This window comes from Apis cerana, linkage group LG2 (genome assembly GCF_029169275.1).
Source record: "Apis cerana isolate GH-2021 linkage group LG2, AcerK_1.0, whole genome shotgun sequence".
Lineage (NCBI taxonomy): Eukaryota > Metazoa > Arthropoda > Insecta > Hymenoptera > Apidae > Apis > Apis cerana.
Genome location: NC_083853.1, coordinates 4,553,648 through 4,566,433, shown reverse-complemented (window position 1 = coordinate 4,566,433; position 12,786 = coordinate 4,553,648). Strand labels below are relative to the sequence as shown.

The 12,786-nt window shown below is 33.4% G+C and overlaps 1 long non-coding RNA gene across 1 annotated transcript; it reads left to right on the top strand.

The window, feature by feature from the left end:
- Positions 1-4,552: 4,552 nt before the first annotated feature.
- LOC133665623 (uncharacterized) lies at positions 4,553-9,119 on the top strand. The gene is made up of 3 exons (XR_009828948.1): positions 4,553-7,580; positions 8,324-8,450; positions 8,522-9,119. It is a non-coding gene; the product is annotated as an uncharacterized LOC133665623 (long non-coding RNA).
- The last annotated feature ends 3,667 nt before the right edge of the window (positions 9,120-12,786 follow it).

Below are 12,786 nucleotides of genomic sequence, written 5' to 3'. Positions count from 1 at the left end.
ATATCAATAAGTGGATATAAGTGGAACATCGAGAATGTTCTGTCAATTCTATACGATAATTTTCACTATTCTATTTTTTTAAAAAGAGCAATTATTCGATCCAATTAATTGAGAAGGTTAGTGGAAAATCGAAGTGCATCTTGCTCCAAAAATGAGATAATCTACATTTTTCCTATTATTACGAAATTTCAAAATTCCATGAATACGTTCAATAATTTGTTTTAATATTTATAACGTAAAAATTTCCCTATTAACGTTCAATAATTCCTTAATCACAATTTTCTATATCTTAATTAAAGAATCGCTCATACAATTATAATTTATACAATTTTCATCATTTTATCATTTGCTTCTTTTAAAAAATTATCGAGTATCGAGAAATTCGTGTAATCATTAATTGGACGACAATTTTGAAGATGTTATTATTATTTAAGAGAAATAGGGCAATTATCTGATTAATTATCAAAAAAATTTGAAAAGTTCTCCTTCAAGAATATCGAGGTCAACTAGTTATTATATATTTTATAACTTCGACGGTGACGGCTGAGGAAATCTATTGGTATTTTATTCATTTAATTCTTCGAGAGGGGCTCTTTCATAATGTTTTTTAACTCGAACGTGTAACCTCGAACAGTTCCTCGAGCAGAGGAATGAAAGAAAGACAAGGCGAAATGGTGTGCGTATTTCTCACGTTCACAATGTAACCGCCTTCTAACTTTCTACGCGAGTTATGTGGGTAAACTATTACCGAAACAGATAAAACGGGACTAATAAATCCGAGGGCGGGGACGGGTTAAGCCCGCGTATCGCAAAACGATTTTGCACGTTTGTCCGAAATCGTAAATCATTCGTGTGTCGTCACCGAATTAAACTCACTTTTAGAAAAAAAAAAAAAAAAAACTTTCAATAGGTAATTCCTTTGGTCAAGTTTTGTCTTCAAGTATCGGAGTTAAAGTTTTATGCGTGCAATATCGTTGCGAAGTAAAGTTTTGTTACGCGTTAATAATAAATAGCGATTATTGGTTTTTTGCCTTTTTAAATCTGTTTAAGCTGATGATAGTTTAGTTAGTTCTCACTTTAATAAAATTAAACATACATATTTATAACCGCGTCCACGCGAAGGGCTCCTCGGGTAATTTACGAGGAAAGAATATTGAAAATTTATTTATTTTTCTCGATAATAATCCATGCATCATTTCAATTAAAATTGAAATATTAGTTCTTCTGGATCGGTGAATTCTAATAGAAAGTGAAATCTAAAATTACTCGAATCTCGTGTTATTTTTATCAACGAAAATTTTTCAATGAATTTATTCGTAAAAGAATTTTCAACAACGTTATTACTTCGAAAAATAATAAATCTACCAACCACGTTGTAAAATATTTCCAAACGCGTCCTTTCTAAACACCGTCCATACCAATACAACAGAAGGAAAAGAAATCGCGAGGACAATGTTAAACTGAAGAAATTCATCGATTCATTCGTTACGCATAAATGATAAGATATCGAGCGGGAAAAGACGTGGCCGCTTCAATACGACGTCCAGGAGGTCAATGAGACGGTGATAAATACCATATCACCGTTCCCGTGGCACGAGAAAAATTACCACGAAATTGGCGGCGCGTCCACCCTTCGAAAAATCGTTGTCTCGTTGCGAATTACACGTCCTTGCGGATCCACCACGTTCGTTCGTTGGTTCGTTTGTTGGATGCGCCCTACAGAGTCCTCCTCGTTTCCTCGTAATTACCGTGCCTCGCATACCAGCGTGCGGCGTTTCTAGGGCGCGCACCAATGCGACACCGGAGACAAGAGCGGAACAATCGTGGAAAGAGACGGCTGGGGCTAATCGATAAGTACGGTCCTAAACCGAAACTGACAATGAGAGAAGAATGCCGATGTCATTTGTGTTCAGTTTATAGATGGGTGAATTAAACGATTATGACGGGGGATAAATTATTATGGGAGGAAATTATGGACGTTGCACAGCGTTTTCCTAGAATTGGTTTTATATTCGGTAATATTCCCTCCTCTCGTTTCGGGGATTCGGATTAATTTTGTATTAAAATTTAAATAAATATTAAACGTCGATCTCGGGAACGATAAAGTTGGAATATTTGGATACGTTTTCCCTCCACGATGACGTGTTCCTTTTTTTTTTTTTTTTTTTTCATTCACGGCGTGCAATGTTGAACGAATGAGAAGTGTTATTATTGAAAATGAAAAGAATGCTAATACGAAAGAGTCTATTGCATAGATATTTGTGATCATAAGTGATAGTAAATTGGTGATAATAATTTATATAGTTGCTTCTAGAAATTCTTTTCTATCCAAACTAATTTTTTTTTCTTCAAATAATAATTATTAACGAAGAAGAATGTCAATAAATTCTTTTTCCAATCCAATAATTTAAATAAGTAAGAACGTTTCTTCTTCTTCGTTCGAATTCTAAAAAGAATGTTATCTATTACCGATAAATTAATGATAAAGAGAATTGCAAGAATTTCATTATCGACATCATTTTGTGTAATTTTTGAGTCGTAATAAACTTGCAATAAACTTTGATATATTTATATCAAAATACGAATTAGAATTTCTTCAATTCAATTATATTCATATTGAACAAATGCTTAAGATGTTTTAATGTTCCTTCTCTTTATATTTACTCTCTTCCTCCCCCCTCCCTTTCCCCGTTTTTTATTTAATGCGTGTAATTTTCAATTAAACCCGAAAGGAATGTTGAATCTGACCTAAATCGAAGCTAATGATGAGAAATATACCAATACCAGCTCCATAACATCGAGGGTACTGTAGCCAGTGATTTAACGTATTTTCATCAGATTACAGAGAAGGTGATAATTAAATATTCATTAAATGCCCCGATACAGAATCGCTTTTAGCGGTAATCTTGTTTTTTCAATTTGCGGCTGCTTAGATTTAATAAACGAAAATTACGATCATATTAAATGATAAACTAAATTTATAAATTTTTACTGTATATTGATATTAACGCAAATAAACACATTTTTTTTTCTTTTTTTAAAATGCAAAGATTTATTAATCACGACACATCGTACAATTAATTGTTCGTATAAAGATTCTTAATCGATGTGTTATTCGATTAACAATATTTGTGCGTTAACATTTCTTCTTCTTCTGGATATAATAAATAATTAAATTTATTTTCTTTTCCACGTGTATAACAGAGATCAAATAACATAATAAAATGGAAATATAAAACGTATTGATGATCGTAACTAACAAATTCGTGATAAGTTTCAGTATCGATATTTCATACACTTTTAATACCGCAATAAATTGATTGAATTGAATTGGCACAAAAAGAAAGGAATATTCGTTCGTTTAATGTACAAAAGCTGCGTTGTACATGATCATAGTCATGCATCTTTTTTCTTTTTTCTTTTTCTTTCTTTTTTTTTTTTTTTATTCCTATTCCACGTACAATTTTCGATGGAAACAGCGAAGAATACTTTCAACGTATGAAAAAAGTTATAGGATACGGAAACAATGTGACATCGGTTTTATTCGTACTGAGTGCAATGATGGACTGATCAATTTGATTTGTCACAACAGCAATCGTTACATGCAGTATTTCGTATCCAGTGTGTCACAAAGATTGACAGGAACGAGCAGTTTGGTAGAATTTCATCGATATCTCGCCTCCTAGCGTTGTCATTTACTTAATTAAACACCATATCAATGTGTAAACATTTTAAATAAATGTAAGTACCACTCCTTTTTTTCCCAAACAGCGTATAACGCACCGTTTGAAATCGCGTGTGTTAATCGCGAAATGAAATAAAATTCTTCGCCAATATCGCACAATTTCAATTAGAGGGTATCTAAAAATTTTACCAAACAGATTTTATCGGGTAGATTTTATTTCTATAAAAGCGTTACCATTATTTTTCACGAAACATTCAGTTAAACAGAAAGTATACGCGTATATAAAGTAAATAAAACATTACAATTGGTATCGAATAAAACGTCTGTTTTTTTTTCTGAAATCAGTACAGATACTGATTTTAATTTTTCTTTTTTTTTTTATATAAATTAAATGGAAAGAGAAGAGTTGATAATTCAATTTTATAAAATGATTTTAAAACGTTATCTTCGACGATGGGTAACAAAGACAATTTTCTTACTTTTTTTCTTTTCTAATTGTATCCTTCACGTTGTTATGCTTTTTTTTCAGAAGAAAATATTCCGCATTAAAAATTATTTTAGTAAATATTCATGAATCCTTTAAATACTTATCGAGTTTTTCACGAATTCGCTTCGAGCAGTTGATAACATTAATAGAGAAATCGATACACGTGCAGTGCTTGTTCTTATTTTCATATCTTCCTCTGTTATAAGAGTAGAACCCATCGTTTTAAACCCATAAACTTTAATGGCTATATTACTCCAAGGACATCATATCGAACATTTAATAAAATAATTTTCCGGAATTTGATGTAAGGATTTCTCTTGAGAATATTATTCTCCATCGTAACTATGTTACTATGTTTTAACTATGTATAAAATAAAAGCAAAAAATGTTTCAAGTAATATTTTAATTTGTTAAATACGATTGAGCAAAATAAAGGAAGGAAGAAACGAGGCTGCATCCCTTATCAATTCAACGAAATTTGTCGCGCGTTAAATTTCTCCTTTCCGTTTAATTAACAAAAAAAAAAAAAAAAAGAAAAAAAGAAAAACGAAAAGCATAATAGTAACGATGCGTGCATTGATTTTCGACTCATCCATTATATTACGAAAGATAAATAAAACGAAGGTTCACGTGCAGCACGTTGAAAAAGTTTACAGATTCTCGTAAACGTTTTTTTAAATATACCTTTTTTCGCTCACCAATACCCGTAAATATGACTATACGTTTAATTCGAATCGTTCGAATAATTGCACCCGTTCCAGAGTTTCTCTCGGGCGGAGAGTTTATTATAAATGCAACGTATTTACCTTGGCAAATTAAATGTATCTAGATGACGACGCGACTTACGGAACAAGTTTGAAATGAATCGTTTCGTATCGTCGAGAACCGTCGAGGCTACAGATCGTTCATAATTCCTTACCGATCTTCGTGTATTTACCTCACGCAGTTGTCCAACCCCATCCCTTCTCGTTTCGAATTTCCATAACGTTTTCATAGGGTTTCGATAATAAAGCGGGCGAGAAACGAACGAGAAAATATATATATATATGTATATAAAATACGTATATGTAACACGGCTCGATGTAGCTGATTCGGTTTCTCGAAACATTTCATCGGTGAAAGCCACCTCCGCCAATTTTTCATTCCCCTCGATTCAATTGTAATTTTTTTTTTTTTTTTTCACGTAGACTCGCCACCCGTCGCTGGAATTTATTCGTTGGTTCAAATTTATCGCGGTAATTGTATTGACCGCGATAACGTTTGTAATTTTCATTCGGCCTGAATACCGAAAAATAAAATATGTCGAAAGGGGTGGAAGCAGAATAGGGGGAGACGCTTGTGGGTACACGCATCGATTTCGATACGATTCGACGATTCTACGTTCTATGCTCTGTGATATTTTAAGCCTGAAAATTCGAAATGGTTATTTATTCTAGATTAATCTGTCGTTATTATAATATTTTATCATTTTATTTCGATTTTACGTTCGATTTTTGGATCGTTCGAATAATCGAACGTATAAAATCGTTCATCGGATTTTGATTACTATTTTGGTAAATAATATTTGTAAAATAATTGCAATTAATTATATTACTTTATAATGAAAAATTTAAATATTTTTTTCGTGTGCTATGCATATTTCCAATTAAGATATTTCTAACCAATTGAGGCAGTTTTTAACTATTCGCTCATTATTTGTCCATCTCTTTCTATAAATAACCTCCTTCGACAAATCTTCTACCATCACCTTTTAATTTTTATTTTCTATCGTTATATTCTCTTTCCAATACGTTTTTGTTAAAATAATTAGACCGCTTCCAGATCTCTACTAAAAATTCATACATACATGAACTTTTACTTTCTTTACTTCTCTAATATAATTTCAAATATTGGAACGTATCGTGAAAAATGTAAAAGATGTTAAATAAGATATTTTTAATTAAGAAGAATGGAATGGTACGCGAACGGCGTGAATTATTATCGGCGTAGATAAAAAAAAACTTTAGAAATCTGTAAGAATTAACGGGAGGAGCCGACGTATCGTATATATTTCCAACAAAATTAATATATTCCTCCGGCGAAAAACGTGGTGCGACACGGGTAATGGAGACCGCGTGGGCGTTTGCATTGGTTCACTTCTCGTACGTATATAGATCCTATCTATTGAGTCCTGTGAATAGCACGGTTACATTGTCGTAAAGCGTGAACCGGTCTCTGTCTCTTAACGTGCACCTATATATCCCCGGCTATTGATACCTATATCTACCTGCCTATCCTCCCTCTTTCTCTCCTCTCTTTCTTTCCATCGTTTTCATATATACATATATATATACTCCATCCTCTGTCCACGGTGTTTCTCGAGCGGCCGAAAAGAGCGGACAACGGAGGGCGTTATCCGTGTCTGAGCAGTGATTTCAACGAAGAATATGAGTATACTGGCGAGGATAATAAAACAAGATTTCTTTTTCCACCCGGAACGGTGGACGCGATCAGGATAATGGAAACCACGTGGGTGTCTAAACTGGATCGGGTCCACGTTATACACGTATTCTTCCTCTGGAAAACGTTCGTTCGCGAAAAGAACGAACCGGTCCCTTCTGTGCCTTATACTCACCTAACCGCGTGCACTTGTGGATCTAAGTACTTTAACGTACGTGCACGCATACCTACAGCTATTAATACGTACAAGCATCTCTGCACGCTCTGCTTTTTCCTTTCCTTTTTCTTTTTTTTGCTATTCTCTTTTCCCGCGCTCGTTCGTTTCTTTTTTCTCCTCTCTTTTTCCCCTTTTTTTCTTTTCTCCTCCTCCTCCTCCTTCTTCTTCTTCTTCTTTTTCTTTTGTATTTATTTCCCCGGTTTCTTCGTTACCCTTCCATATATTCCCTTTTCTATTTATTCGAGCGGAGCGGAGGCAAAGCAACGATTCATCGAGCGAGCCGCGCGCTGCGGTGGAGAGATCGTGAAAAATAATCGAGAACACTCGCCGCTTATGAAATCCCGATAGTAACCCGATAATTCTCGCGGTACTATGAATAAAATCGCATCTATTCGAGGCAACCAACGATTTTCTAAACCTCCACCCTGTCCTCCCGTTTTTCACCCATCCCCATTGTCAGATTCTCCTGGTACGAGGATTTTTTTTCCCCCCCCTCTTTTTCTCTTTTTCAAACCGCGGCCACGCAGAGGAGCGATTTTGTTTTTATCCGGCAACTACCTGTTTAATAGGGGCGGGGAAGTGCAGCCGCGCTTTTATTTTCTTTTTTTTCATCCACGTACCGAACGTAGTTTAGTATATACGCGGGCAACTTCGAGTATGCGAGCGCACGAGGGAGGTAACGGAGAAGGTGGAGAGGAAAGGAGAGAGATGTATATATATAGAGAGAGGAAGAGAGAGAAAAGTAGAATGGTGTAAGTATTTCTCACGTTCTCCCGTGCGATGAACCGTCTTCTAGCTTTCTACGCTCGTTGCATGCGTAAATTGCGCGGGATCCGCTCGCGATGCAAAAATACAGCTGAAAAGCGTGGCGAGACTTATTCTCGTCGCGGTGCACAACACCGCTTCAATATCGATAGAAATGCGCCTCCACGTCCCCGTGTATTCATGATTTTTCCGCGCGTGCACGCGCGTACCGCGCGCGCTATTTCGCGAATAATCGCGGGGACATGCACGTTTTTTTAAAAAAGGAGAGAAATAACAATTGGAGCGGGGACTTGCCGTTAATGACGGAGGTAATAATTTTAGCGAGGATAAAAAGGGAAGAGGAAGGAGAGAGTGGACAGATCGACGCGATACTCGTGGATTACGTTTTGAGCGACGTTGTTAATCCCGCCTTGAACGAATCGGATAAAGCGAAAACGCGTCTTTTATATATATATATATATATATAAAATTCGTGTTGTCACGTTCTAAATCTCATGATCCTTTGTGCCCTGAATAATTTTTTTTTTCTTTAAAATAACGCATTCGTTTTTTCTCGGATTGTTGTCGCATGAAATATTAGTTGAGCGTAATTTTGGAAAATTTGTTTGAACACAGTGTTGTATCGATACAATTGCAATTCTTCATCAATAAAAGGAAAGAAAAAGATTTTTAAAAAAACGCGATCGATGTTTAAATTAATGCACTTATTTACGATCCCGTTATTTTTCAGATAAGCCGAGTACATCACGGAACTGCAACTGAAAGTGGTTCTAATAACTAGCATCAGGCCTGTAAGCATGTTCACGGCAGTATTTTAATGGCGGGAGGTCCTTGAAAGTACCTTGAGGACAGAAAGGGTTAATAAGCGTGAAAGGTATTTGCTTTGGCTAGCTAGGCGAATGCGTTACGCGATTATTTTTCTCGACAGAAAGAGATCCCCCGGAATGTCACTTGAAGTATTTTGCGTATTTCTCACGTCCATGGAGGAGGACAATGAACCAACTTCCAACTTTCTAAGCCTTGTACGCGTGCCGGTAGCAAAACAGAAGGAAGAAAATGAATTCACCGGTACATAATGAAAATAAGTATTTTATAATTAATTCCAACGCTCTCCGGATAGGAAACGATCCGCCACAATATTCTTCTCTTACTAACGCTTCCTGATAAAATTGCGGGATACGTGCATCACGCATGATCCTAATCTCACCATTTTCCATTCATCATTTTTGCAACCTATCAGAATTATATTAATACCGACAATTCGCCGACAAATAAATTTTGTATGCTTTATATCCGGAGGCGGTAAAAATTTCAGTAAATACGTAATATATATACATTCAGTAAATATGATATAATATACGCTTCATTTCAAAATAAAATTGTTTGAACACTTTATGGTGTACGGTTGTGGTTATTAATGTAACGTTAAAACTTTAGAAAGCTTTGCAAATATGTATTTAATTAAAATATGTGTTTATATGAATGTATATGTGTTTGATTAAAATTTTATAATTAATTCCAACATACTCGGTTGTTAAAAATCTTCATGGTCAACTTTATGATCAACGTTAACTTTTTAGTACCTATTTAAATAAGCTATTTGTTATTTTCATAACGTATAAAGTGCAAAAGATGGAAATCAAATTTATTTCATATGTGTTTAAATACAATAAGTGGAAAATATTAAGTTCCATAATTATGATTAAGCGAACTATTTTTTTCCTGAAAATATAGCAGCACCAAGTGCAGAATCAAATATACATTTAAAGGATAAGTATAAATCAGATAAGTACACTAAATTCCAGAAAATTTCAACGTGCCATCTTCTCTTAAATTATATTCTTAAAATACGTAAATTTAAAATTTGATTAAAAATGTCTAATGATGATAAAAAATTTAATGTCTAAGAACATTCGAGAAAAATTTCACATCTGTCTCTCCAATTACATTTTCCTATTATAAAATTATAAATTTGAATAAAAATTTTGTTATCGAAAATTTCAACTTTGTATCAGAAGAATATAATTGGGCAGGAAATAGCAGGTACAATTTTTTCAGAATTTCCGAGGTAGAAATTTTATTCAAATTTTTGACTTTATATTAGAAAAATATAATTGGTCAAAAAATGTCATATAAATTTTTTTTTTAATAATTTTTTTGATTCCAAATATTTCTTATACTTCTAAGTATTAATTGCTCTCTTTTTTTTTCAGAAAATTCTTTGATTAGAGTATAAAATATAAATAATTTCAAATAAGAGATTTATCTAATCGAAACTACACATGTAATATGAATTATTACGAGATGAAGTAAATGTAATAATTAAAAAAGGAAAAAATAAGAAAGAATATATTAAATCTAAATTCATAACTCGTCGTTTCACGCTTTGTACTTTCACGACCCTCCCTCTTTTCTTCCGTAACCAATGGAACGACGACCAAACGAAAACATCTGCACGAAGAAGCGTCGCCTGTACACCATGTGAAATATACGTAAATAACGTATACTTACATGTATATTCACGACGGCCATCCGTCGCGAAAATATCGAAATCGTTGCACGGGAGAAGGGAAACAAAATGTATATCGCGAAATAAAGGGGGAGAGTAAGATGGAAAAGATGCATCTTGGAAAGGGAGGGAAATGTCGAGAGCTCTCTTTGTATGAGTAATATACGTGTAGCTATTAATATGTATAAGCGTCCATCGGTCTTTCTCATGGGTTCGCAAATGGTCCAGCAACTCGTGGCGCATATACGCGTTATCCTTCTAGGATCGCACACTTGTCCAACCGAGGCGAACCCCGTGTGCACCAACACTGCGAGGCGTGGTAGAGAGAGGGAGAGAGAAAAAGAAAGAGAGAGAGAGAAAGAGAGTAAGTACGCAATGCAAAGCAACGAAACGGAACAGCAGATCTTATAGCTCCGTTACAACCGGCTAGCTGACCGATCCCAACGAATACGGCCTGTACCACACCCGCTCGGGCATTTCGAGCGGAATGATCGAGAGATAAACTCGTTCGCCCGCTGCTTAATCGTATACCGGCGTAACGAGTCTCAGGTTTCCGCGGTATACAGGTTAACTATCGCGTTAGATCGTCTCCAATTTGAATTTGATTCAACGCGACGCGACTTTGCGTATTATAGCACCTTCCACTTCGACTTCGAACACCTTTTATTCCCTTTGTTTTTTTTCTTTCAGTTTTTTTGAAAATGCAGTATGCAAACCGATTGTTTGGTCTGTATACCCCTTTTTTTTTTCTTTTTTAGGAGGAGGAGGAGGAGAAAGGGGATGAGTTCTTTTTTAAAACGCTTGTTTCGCGCGGTTTGAGTCCCGGTTTAGAGGGAAAACATTTGACGAGGGTGCAAGTATATTTGGTACACGTTTGTTTATGTAACTGGTTGTTTGATAAGTAGCGTTTTCCTCTTTTACGTTAAATTTTTTTTTTGTTAAATAAATTTGGTTTAGATTCAATTATTAGTCGTTTGTACGTACTTTATTCTTCATTTGTTATAATTTGGATAGTAAAGTAAAACAAATTTTTCTTATATCTGTTAATTTTTTATTTATTCGTTTAATATTATGAGTTATATAATATGGTATAAGATAATTCAACGTTCTATATAATTTATCAAGATTAAATAAAATATTATCCAAATAATTACTATGAATAAACATATTTATTTAAAATTTTTGAAATTATATTTAACTTCAATGATAATTCGACTATATTTGCCCATTATTTTTCCTTTAAACGGTATTATAATTAAAAATATACATATATATCTATACATTTTTTCTTAATTAAGAGTTATGAAAAACTGACTGAATATAAAATAATTTTTCAACGTCCCTTTTAGCTTTGGCCATAAACATAAATTGAAATAATCAAGAACAGCGGCTGCATCCGAATATTTCTCTGTGACGCGGCGTAATTTAGTTTCTGACCTGGTTGGAACGGCACAAAAGGGGGAAACGTAATACGGTATTGATATCCCTTATTAAAAATATAGAGTTTATTAGTACATGCATACGCGTATGCGTACATAAATATTTCTGATACGGAAAAATCGATAGAATGAAATGATATTGGTGGCCGACATTTGAATTCTATATAACACGTCTCAATTTGTATTGCTATAAAAGTAGAGATGGTTATGGATTTTATCATATCTTTTCCATTTCAAACTTAATCAGAAAAAATATTGTCTTCCTTTCTTCCGAAAAGGATTTTTTTTCTTCAAAGAAAAAAATTTGTGGAAATAATGCCAATTATATTGATAATTAAATATCTTTTGATTTGATCGTCGGAGAAATAGAAAGAAAACTTTTGTTTTGCTTATTTAGCACAAGTAAAGAAATTGTTGACGTTAATTATTTGTGTACATATGTAGAAAAATCGAGATAAAAATATAGGGAACGTTTTATGAACGTAGTACAGAACGAGCTTTATACACAACGAGGATACAAAGGAAAAATACAATATGGATCTAAAAGTGGTACTTGACGGTTGTATCGATGGAGGCCCTTTTAAATGGAACACAGGTCAGCGCACATGAAATACCGGATTTGTAATTCATGTATACCTCATTTATCGACCCTAGTCTTTACGTAATATGAATGAACTGATTTGATTAAATCTCTAATGTTATATTATTAATAGGCAGCAGAAATTCGATTCGAAAAAAATTTTAATTTTGGCAAAATAATGTGAAAAAAAGTAATAATGAATGATGAGATAAAATTAATTTTTTAGCTTTCTTCAATTATAGCTTTCAACACTTCAATTAATTTTTTATTTAAAGATATTGTATCCAAAAGTGTTTTTTATTTAAATTTGTTTAATTTATTAAATGTTATATGATTCCCATTAATATATATTTAAAGTGATTAATATAATAATATAATATAAGTGAATTATAAAAGTAAATAATAATAATATAATAAAGTGAATTTGATGAAATGAAGAGAATTTTACATTTTTGTACAATGAGTTAACTGTTTAAAGTGAAAAAAATGATCATTAATTAATATTGATTGGATATATATCAAATATAATCCAAAGATAAAATTAATTAGTAATAAATTTGTTTCATATTTTTATTTTAAATCATTTTTATATTGTTCTATTCCTTTTAATATAGTATAAATTTTATTTTTAATTTTAAATAAATTAATTTTTTTAATTAATTCAT